Raw genomic sequence first — 11,356 nt, 5'->3', positions numbered from 1 at the left:
CCTCATCGTTTCGCAGGGGGCAGGAGATCAAAAGAAAAAGGCAAATAGCCAGAAATTAGGGATAAAAAATAACTCCAAGAAAGGAAACTTTTATTGTTCGTAGAGGATGACATGCGGGACCCATGAGCCAGCAGCTTACTCAACGTTTCAAAGGCGGCATGAGATCGAAAGAAAAAGGCAAGTGACAAAATATCAGGAGCCAAAGATAATCCAAGAAAAGAAACTTTATTGTACGTAGAGGATGACATGCGGGTCCCATTTAGCGAGCAGCGGTCTCAACGTTTCAAATGCGGCTTGAGATCAAAAGAAAAAGAAAGTTGATTGTACATAGAGGATGACATGCGGGTCCCATGAGTCAGCAGCTTACCCAACATTTCCAAGGCGGCAGGGGATCAAAAGAAAAAGGAAATAGCCAAAAATCAGAGGGTAAAAAAAATTAAAGAAAATAAATTTTTATAGCACATAGAGGATGACATGCGGGTCCCATGAGCCAGCAGGTTCCTCAACGTTTCAAACGTGGCATGAGATCGAAAGAAAAAGGCAAGTGACCAAATATGAGGAGCCAAAAATAATTCAAGAAAAGAAAGTTTTATAGTACATAGAGGATGACATGCGGGTCCCATTTAGTAGCAGCGGTATCACCGTTTGAGAGGCGGCAGGGGATCAAAAGAAAAAAGAAATTGCCAAAAATCAGAGGGTGAAAAAAACCAAGAAAATGAACTTTTATAGTACATAGAGGATGACATGCGGGTCCCATGAGCCTGCAGGTTCCTCAACGTTTCAAACGTGGCATGAGATCGAAAGAAAAAGGCAAGTGAAAAAATATCGAGAGCCAAAAATAATTCAAGAAAAGAAAGTTTTATAGTACATAGAGGATGACATGCGGGTCCCATTTAGCAGCAGCGGTTTCACCGTTTGAGAGGCGGCAGGGGATCGAAAGAAAAAGGCAAGTGAAAAAATATGAGGAGCCAAAAATAATTCAAGAAAAGAAAGTTTTATAGTACATAGAGGATGACATGCGGGTCCCATTTAGCAGCAGCGGTATCACCGTTTGAGAGGCGGCAGGGGATCGAAAGAAAAAGGTAAGTGACCAAATATGAGGTGCCAAAAATAATTCAAGAAAAGAAAGTTTTATAGTACATAGAGGATGACATGCGGGTCCCGAGTTAGCAGCAGCGGTATCACCGTTTGAGAGGCGGCAGGGGATCGAAAGAAAAAGGCAAGTGACCAAATTTGAGGTGCCAAAAAAACTCCAAGAAAAGAAAGTTGATTGCACATAGAGGATGACATGCGGGTCCCATTTAGCAGCAGCGGTCTCAACGTTTCCAAGGCGGCAAGGGATCAAAAGAAAAAGGAAGTAGCCAGAAATCAGGGGGTCAAAAAAATCCAAGAATAGAAAGAATTTTGGTTCATAGAGGATGACATGCGGGACCCATGATCATGCATCGTAAACGGCTCGATCGGAGAACGTTGAACGAGATGGCGCGATCGAGAAAAAAACAATGCCAAAGAGGCTGCCATCTGGGCCCTACATCCCTCGGCGGTGCGGATTTGCGTTGACTCGGCCGGCGAACCCGAGATTTCGAGATGCACCACGTCCCGGGCCACCATACGCGACGTTTTGGCCGCTTTCGTCGGGCTAGGTGGCCTCAAAAACGAGAAAAAAAAAGTTTTGACATGCACCACGGAGGGACAAAAAATCGTCGGCCATGGTACACCAGCAACCACGGCGCGACTTCAACTTCGTCGGCCATGGCAACTTTTCTTGTAGTGCCTCCCATGCACTCTTCATCAATAGTTGACTCAATGTGTTACCAACCCATCTCCTCTTTTGTTACCTCCTTCTTTTTTTTTCTCTTTTTTTTTGTAGAAGAAGGTGGTCCTTTTGTTTTCCTAAGGGAACAAGGGAAACAGTAATTATCAACCCACTTATTCTCTATTCACCAACACCCAACTCAATGTATTACCGACCCATTTCAATTCTTAGCTTCATTTTTTTTATATATGGATTTTGGTCCTTTTTGTTTTTTAAGGGAACAAGGGAACCTACTTATCAACCCTCCCATTCACTCTTCATCAACAGTTGACTCAATGTTTTACCAACCCATCTGCTCCTTTGTTACCTCCTTCTTTTTTTCTCTTTTTGTGTAGAAGAAGGTGGTCCTCTTGTTTTCCTAAGGGAACAATGGAAACAATAAATATCAACCCGCTAATTCATTATTCACCAACACCCAACTCAATGTGTTACCAACCCATTTCCACTCTTAGCTCCATCTTTTTTTATATATGAAATTTGGTCCTTTTTGTTTTTTAAGGGAACAATCGAATCTACTTATCAACCCTCCCATGCACTCTTCATCAACAGTTGACTCAATGTATTACCAACCCATCGCCTCCTTTGTTACCTCCTTCTTTTTTTCTCTTTTTTGTATAAGAAGGTGGTCCTTTTGTTTTCCTAAGGGAACAAGGGAAACAATAATTATCAACCCACACATTCACTATTCATCAATACATAAGTCCATGTGTTACCAACCCATTTCCATTCTTTAGCTTCATCTTTTTTTAATATATGAAATTTGGTCCTTTTTATTTTTTAAGGGAACAAGGGAACATACTTATCAACCCTCCAATGCACTCTTCATCAACAGTTGACTCAATGTGTTATCAACCCACGCATTCATTATTCATCAACACCTAAGTCCACGTGTTACCAAACCTCCCATTCAGTATTCATCAACATGTATCTGGAAGGTTAACCAACACCTATGTTCTGTTGTTACCAAGAAGGGAATTGCGGAAGAAGGGAATTGTACATGTTGCAAGTCGTAGTTCATTTCATTTGCAAGTGGATTATGCTGCTCCCCTCCCTTTTTTTAACCCTAAAATTTCACTAGCCCAAAAAGGGAGTAAGGAGAATTACTTCGTGAACGAGTAAAGGGAATTGCGCACGTACAGGAAGCAAAATAACGTACGACTCTGAAACTTGTATCGCGCACGAAAAGGGAATTGTGCAGCTGCAATAGAAAGCAAATCTCATACGGCACGTAACCTATGTGGTCCACAACTTCCCGCACGTTTATTTCCACGAAAGGGAAACACGGTTATTTCCCGAATTGGGTTGTCGGAAACCGATCGCGCAATAAGATCCTGGCGCGCGAGCACCAGCTAGGACCGCCCGTGAGATGTACCCTCTGAACAATAAATATGCTTCTTAGGTGAACCAGTTCATCTCCCATGGTAAAGCGTTAAGGGCAACCATTAATCTGCAGGACCGTCTCTGGTCCACCTAGTTTCATGGCTCGCAGTGCTTCTTTGTGATAGGGGAAGGATACTACAATCTTTTCGTCAGAGAACTTGTGAACACTCATACCTCTAGATGTAGCTAGTTTGTCTGTACCTGAGTTAATCACGGAGTCAGCCGGAACTGTGTGTATTCTAGAGACAACTCTATTATATAAGCACATTGGAGCCGTGCACACTGCCGTGAAATTTGCTGAACATCAGCCATGAAGATCGCTGTCACTTCTGGCCGGCGTTCTTCTGTATTATGTATCCCTGACACCTGTAGTTAATCGGCAAAACTATAAGGTTATGAAGACGTGCAAACCATCTAAGGCAGTAGCACAGTGCAAAATGTTAAAGCCTATCAACTGGTAGGAATGTCTAAAAGAAACGACGCTATTTTGCCAGAGCCTGTATGCACAGTAGGAAAATTGTTCTACCAACAAAGAAAAGGACAGCAAAAGTAATAGAAAAAACAAAAAAAAAAGTGAGCAGCAAAAGTAGGAAGTAGAAAAACGACTAAAGTTTGGTTGTACCATGCGATGCTTACCCAGAAAGACATGAGAAATAGATATAGCTGAGCACAGACTGAACCCCGAAAGCTCAAGGGAGGTCGATCCGAGAAGCAAAACGAAAGACGAACTCGAGATAGGAAAATCAGCCTTGGAAGAGATACCTAGTAAAAACGTGAGTAATATCCGTGGTTGCTTATATGCACAAACAGTCCTAGCTTTTGCAATGCAAATGACCCCAATAAATTTCGTAACACATGGCATATGCATCTTAGCAGCTTAAATTGTCCTACAAAGGAGAGATAGTTTAGCTAGTATTTCCATCGCATTATAAGAGAAGACCAATCTTCCTGTACAATTTGAAGATTACTTACCAATCCTTGCTTTCGTGTTTCCACCAAAACAGTAGATAAAGCTACAATTAAACTGCATGTTAGTAATGAGGACCCTTGCTACTTTATTCTCCTAGATAAGTGGACGCACGAACGCATCAAGATTGAAGAATCAAAATCATAGAGCATGCCAGAGAAATTATGACCAAATAAAGGAACCAGCAGTTTGTTTAAAGGAATGGTATCATCAGGAAATGTACTGACTAAAATAGGAAGAAAAGTAGTAACTCCATCCGAAAATATGGAAATAAAACCAAATCAAATACCATATTCTTTTACCTAAATGGAGGATGGAAATTCATATTATCCCTAACTTGGTCTAATTTCCTATTAGCTCTATGCATGGTCCATGATTTTCACGGCTGTTTGAGAATCCCTTCTCAATTTATAAACTTGGCCTGCATATAAAGAAAATCAGCATGATGCCTTGTAAAAGATAAGCTGTTTGGGGGAATCAAGAGAGCTATAAAATGCATGTACTTGGTTGCCCATGACATATGAGCACGAATTTGTAAACTTTATCTGCATATGGCTTTGTCTAGACATTCTGGTTTCAGTAATTCTCCATTACCAATCATAGCCAAACATAAAGGTCTATAACCGTAATCATAATTGCATAGAAAGTGTTATTTAGTTCAAGAGTGTTTATACGGAGGTGTGATACCAAGCATAAAGCCAAATTTGGAAGTTTCTAACTCAGTTACGTATATGCATAAAAAATAAAGAAAGTAAGCAACTATCTCACAAAACTAAAAGGAGACTGAGGAGAACAGCCTTGATACCCTCTTTCTTATCGGTTGGAAAGAAGGTATAGAAATTAAATCATCCGTCGAGTTCATATATGGTAATAAGATACCCAAAAAACTTGACGGAAGGAACATGATTTGCTTTCAATACACTGCATCCATCTCCTTTCTTGAGGAAAGCTAGTTTTTCTTGTATTAAACAGATGGTGTGATGCCACAAAAAAAAATCTATGTAGCAACGAAAATCCATTTGGTATGGCAAGAAACTGAATCAGAGAAGTATTATACATCTATATTTTGCCTCTTCTTGGTCTTCCTGAATTCCTGTGGCCAGATCAGCCAACATGAAACAAAAAGAAAATTCCCAAATGAGAACTCCCTTGCAACCATGGACCCTCCCTTATGTTGTCTGATCGGAAGAGATTGAGAAGCATAGAGAGAGAAGGCTCATATGGGAACAGGGATGACGATGCACCACGCGGTGGGTGCGCCTTCTCAGGATGGAGAAGACGACGTCGATGTCCTCCTCTGTGCTGGCAGTCAAGTCAGAAAGGAGAGATGTGTGACAGCACCATCAACATCTTGGAATCCACGACATCGCCAAGGCGGACTGCGAACTGGAGCAGGGTCTCCAGTCCCAGGACGTCATGCCGGTGGATGATGGCCGAGCCAGCCGGTGCCCGGCGATGGCCCTGGCTGGGCCGGTGCCATCTCGGTGATGGAGTCCGTGCCCGGCGATGGCCCTGGCTGGGGCACAAGTCTGACTGAGAGACCGTGCGCTGGCTGCTGCAGCAATCCGAACCAGCCGTCCTCGCAGCCATTGGGGCGGGAACCGTCCCCGCCATTGGCACCACCGGGGTGCTCCGGATCCTGACCTAGTTTGTGGTGTCTTCTTCGTTCTCTGCCGTCACCAACGGCGGCGAGGAGTCCTCGGCCTACCGCCGACGCAAGCTGCAGCCCACGCTCGCCCGCGCCATGGTCCTGCTCGCCGGCGCGATGCCAAGATTTTTGGGAGGGAGAAGGATAGGATCTGGCGGCCACGACGGGAAGAAGAGAGGAAAAAGAATCGTGGGGGTTCGGGCTCTATGTCTACCAGAGGTCCAAGCGGTGGAGGTGGGGCTAGCAGCACCGCTTTGACCAAGGCAACCGGAGCAATGCAGAGAAAGTAGACTACAAACCGGTAACCGGTTGCCCAGGAAGCTAAAAAAAAGAAACACAAAATACCCAACCTAGTGAATCACGGAAGGAAAAAAAATAACAAACGTGTCAAGCTAAGGATGGAGGAAAGAGAGGATAAATAGATCATCTACAGTGCCCACTTCAACCAGGAGACGTGAAACAGTCTGACTTTTATATAGTGTACTAGAAGGACCTAACGCGCCTTGCCGCGCCGTTCTTTGATGTGTGTCGTATAGATGATGTAGACACAATCTCACTAATTGGTATTTGCGTACGCAAATACGACCTCTCCTATCAGCGTGAAGTATTATACCAGCTGAGAAAACATAAGTCGAACTAAGGTCATGTGCAATAATTGAGCCAAGATAATTAAAGTCTAGGAAGTACATCTAGAAAAAAAGACTTGTCTCGGACAGGCAAAATCCACATCTTTATTCTAGCAGAAAAGAAAAATAATAACTCTACATTTTTACAAATATTATTTACCGATGATCATATCATACATGACTTTGCCGCAGCTTGTCTATAACCAAATCATCTAATCCGTATCTTTTACATGCATTAGACTAAGAGACAGGTAAATGATGAAGGAAGCAAAACATACATTAAGCACAAATGGTCAGAGCTTTATTTTTTTATTTTTTTTTTAACAGAAGGCACAAAGTGCCCAGCCTTAAATTAATAAAGCCCATACGGCCAGGTTTGTTACAAGATGTAGAGAACCAGCTTACAAGCAACACAGACAACAGCAAAACAAAGGATAAACACAAGGAAAGCAGCTGGAGTCCTCGATGCCCTTCAAACGAGAGCGTAGCACCAGGGGGCGTCGAAGGGAGAGCTCGAAGAAGAAGCGCCGTCAACAGAGTGGCCGTCCATGCCTGCACCGAGGAGCAATCCATCGCCTGAGCGTTCTCTTCCATGACCGGAGAGGGACCCCTGCCCCCTCGCCCCGGCTCGAAGGGCGCCGCACCGCCGTCATTGGAAAAGCTCACCCGAGCGAGAGAACCGTCCGGGAACCGGACGCCAATTGGACAAGACAGAGACGAGCTACACCTTGCACCGAGCTCGCCTTGAGAGCCTTGCCGCCCGCCAAGGATCCACTCACGCCGAACCGAAGCCATGGGTCTAATCGTTGAAGAAGAAGTTGCAGAGGACTAGGAGCGCACCAAGGTACACCGCGAGCCACACTGCCGCCGCAGCCACCACCAGTCAACACAAAGCCACACCCACCGCCCCATCGAACCCAAGGCGGCGCCTTCAAGAAGGTCACGACGCTACCAGCGCCGCCGCCGCCCCAACAACGTTGGGGTTTTCACCCGGGAGACGGAGGGGAGGGGAGGGGAGGAGAGAAAGGACGGTACCTCAAGAAGGAAGCACGGCGCCCCCAGGCGTCGTCACCGTCGGACCAGCGAGGCTGACCAGGGATTTCTCCCTCTCTCACAACCCAAGAACCAACACCTAACCCGGCCAGAGATCCGGCGAACGAGGGTCGCCATGGACAGAACCGGAGATGCAGGGTGGACCTCGGACGAAGTGGGGATGGCGGCCTTCAGATCTGGCGCCGGCGTTCGCGAAACCGCCGCCACGCCACGACCAGCGCCCGACAACACCTCGCCGTCCGCACGGCCGAGGGTGCTGGGCCGCATCCACGCGCACTGCTCGCCGAGAAGCCAGTGGCGCCGCACCCTGAGGCCGCCGCCTCAGCGTCCCGTAGAAGCTGCAGCGTCGTAGCCGTCGCCCGCGAGGAAGGCGACCGCGCCGCCGAGCTCCGCCGCCTCGACCTCGAGGAATCGTCTCGCCGCGGCGCGCTGGCCCGCCGCGCGAGGAGCCGTCGATCCCTCGTTGTGGATCTCCGCCGCCCGAAGGAGAGGCCCCGCGCCACCTCCACACGAGCCAGATCCAGGGGCCCGCCGCCGTCGGCACCGCCCGGGCTTTGCCCGGCGGCTGACGCCGGCGGCGGCAGCGGGGGGGAGCGGGGAGGAGGGGGTGGGGTTAGGGTTTGGAAAATCGCCCGCCCGTCGCCCGCGGGGAGCGACAGGACGGGCCGAAGCGTGTGTTGCTTCAGCCCTGTTCAGCCCTGTTGCTTTGAGATGTTGGCTGCCTCTTCACTGAGGAAACACCTCCGGCTGAAAGATTGCTCGCTCCTGTTCATGCACCTTGCCGTGCCATGTTTTGTCCGTTGTCATCATAAATTTCCAAGCTATGTATGTTACATTCTATATCGTCCTGAGAAAATCATCAATATATGGATTGAGAATATGGAAATACAATCCATAACTGGACCGTACCAACCAGAATTCCACCTGATTGTTGATGCTGCAAAATTAAGTCGCTGGTTTATTATTGCTTCAAAAAAAAAAAAAAAGTCGCTGGTTTATTATAGAAAGGACCTCATCAGCTATTACTATCAGCAAAAATAATGGGTACCCGCTGCTTTGAGAGGTAATTATAGAACAGAACTAATATTCAAATAGCATGGATGAATCCAAATGACATCATCCATACGTAGCCATGCCTTGGGCAGCAAACAGCTAGACACTTCATAAGAAAAGATCTAGAAAAGGATAGGTGAAAAGCAAGTGAACATATGTTCAGGTTTAAAAAACAAACAACAAGAACATTTACGTGCCCACTAATCGGCAAAATATGATACTCCCTCCTTTTCCTTATTATAAGAAATTTTAGAAAAGCCAATTAGACTTGCCAAAACGTCTTACAAAAGTAAACGTGGCTACGGAAGGGAATAATGGAACATACCATTTTGCACATTGATCGTTGTTGTAAGTAAGAAAATGAAAAACCTGATTGGTATATCCAGAAATTATAGTTCTTTAGTATCGTCGATGTCGCTTCTTCATTATTTGCATGACCTCTTCATCCCCTCACAATTGCTTGACAATAGCAACTAAAATGTTGATCTTTTCCCTGTATCCATTAGTGTGTAGCCTAATGTTACTTCAAAATAGCTCATGAACTCATTTCATTAAAGCTGATAGAAAATCAGCGTGCTTGATGGCTTGTACCACAAAAATCAGTTTCTCATAATTTAGCATTAGTTTCTTGTAATGTTTAATTCAGCTACTCTTGAACTACAAAAATAGTACTACATCTGTGCAAAAAGGGATGTCACAAGTGTGTCTAAATTTAGATGTATCTAGACACGCTTTAGTATATACATCCGAATTTTGAGAAATATACGACATTCTTTTACGGACGAGAGGGGTATAAAATCTTGTAATCCTGAATGAATATAAAGATGATGTAAGAAACTGTCAAATAATTTTGATCATGCATGTGAAGACATGTACAACTGAATTATAGAATTCGAGTGAATTGATAATTTTCTATTGAAAGTTCAAAACTTTGGTGATCCAAACTTTAATACTTAATAGTAAACTCGAAGAAACTATCGGGGCTTTGCCATAAACCAAAACAAACCGCGAGAATGTTGTTTGAGATGTATCCAACATAAGAACACACGAAGTTCACAACATCTATGCTTGCAAGAGAGTAGCACACATTCAGATACCTAAAGCATGTATCAACAGGGAACTCCCACCAGAAGGACTACGAACCACAACAAGCTGTACAACTCTAATTTTAGTTGGTATCCAGGCAGAAGGCACTGCCCTTTAGTATTTTGAACAACACTGGACGTTCGCGAAATAGACAGAGAATTGGCATAAGAATAAAAAACTAAATAGAATTTGCAACTAAAGAATCTTCTTTCGCAAATATTGAATCATAATGAGCGTGATATATGATCTCTATAAGCGAAAAAGAGATTTTGTTTTCACATTATGATAAGTACTACCTCTGTTCACATTTAATTGACGTGAGACAACACTACTTGTATGCTAGGATTAACACCACTCTGCGTCAATTTAATCCGAACGGAGGGAGTACCATTCAACACCGGGTTAGAAGCTATCCTATGAGCCCAAATTCATTTTCAGGATAAATAATCACGTCTATATATACTATACCCACAAAATGAGCCACCGAGTCTAGTTTAAGAGAGATTATGAGAAATTTGTTTGCCTACCAAATTAGCTCCAACTCTACTAAAGATAAGATTGTCGAAACATCTACACCACCCTTTCTTATAGTGTGCATTCACTCAATAGCAAAAACTATTTTCCCTAATTTGGCAGTTTATTCCTATGTGCACCAATCATCGCCTCCCTACTTGCTTGATATAATGAAAAGTTGTGAACGTAGCCAGATGCTTCCCTTTTGAAGGTCGATGGCTCACCCGTTTTGCCATTTTTAACTTAATTTTGTTAACAATTTCTCTTCTGCCGTACACAACAAATTCTCTCAAATCTTGGCTGACCTATATTTTTAGAACACCACGGCTATACTTTAGAAAGGCAAAACTCACCAGAAGATGGCATCAAAATCAGAGTTAGTGAACAAAAAAAATTGTACTCCGTAAGTTGCTTCAATAATACAATTTTGTAAGTTGCTTCAATAATACAATTTTGTAAGTTGCTTCAGAAATAGTTGAATATCCAAATATTGTACGACTGAAAACGTAGCCAAAGGAGAAGCCATTAGAAACCTGAGAGCTAGCATCCAACTCACTTATTCTCTATTCACCAACACCCAACTCAATGTATTACCGACCCATTTCAATTCTTAGCTTCATTTTTTTATATATATGGATTTTGGTCCTTTTTGTTTTTTAAGGGAACAAGAGAACCTACTTATCAACCCTCCCATTCACTCTTCATCAACAGTTGACTCAATGTTTTACCAACCCATCTGCTCATTTGTTACCTCCTTCTTTTTTTCTCTTTTTGTGTAGAAGAAGGTGGTCCTCTTGTTTTTCTAAGGGAACAATGGAAACAATAAATATCAACCCGCTAATTCATTATTCACCAACACCCAACTCAATGTGTTACCAACCCATTTCCACTCTTAGCTCCATCTTTTTTTTATATATGAAATTTGGTCCTTTTTATTTTTTAAGGGAACAATGGAATCTACTTATCAACCCTCCCATGCACTCTTCATCAACAGTTGACTCAATGTATTACCAACCCATCGCCTCTTTTGTTACCTCCTTCTTTTTTTCTCTTTTGTATAAGAAGGTGGTCCTTTTGTTTTCCTAAGGGAACAAGGGAAACAATAATTATCAACCCACACATTCACTATTCATCAATACATAAGTCCATGTGTTACCGACCCATTTCCATTCTTTAGCTTCATCTTCTTTTAATATATGAAATTTGGTCATTTT

General features: G+C 43.7%; 1 long non-coding RNA gene across 1 annotated transcript; it reads right to left on the bottom strand.

The window, feature by feature from the left end:
* Positions 1-3,183: 3,183 nt before the first annotated feature.
* Positions 3,184-5,354, bottom strand: LOC124679849. Its single transcript, XR_006995282.1, has 3 exons — positions 5,221-5,354; positions 3,833-4,584; positions 3,184-3,562 (listed from the first exon to the last, which is right to left on the bottom strand). It is a non-coding gene; the product is annotated as an uncharacterized LOC124679849 (long non-coding RNA).
* Between the last annotated feature and the right edge of the window lie 6,002 nt (positions 5,355-11,356).

The sequence above is a fragment of the Lolium rigidum genome, chromosome 1 (genome assembly GCF_022539505.1).
Source record: "Lolium rigidum isolate FL_2022 chromosome 1, APGP_CSIRO_Lrig_0.1, whole genome shotgun sequence".
Taxonomy (NCBI): Eukaryota; Viridiplantae; Streptophyta; class Magnoliopsida; order Poales; family Poaceae; genus Lolium; species Lolium rigidum.
This window is presented reverse-complemented; position numbering and strand designations above follow the sequence as displayed.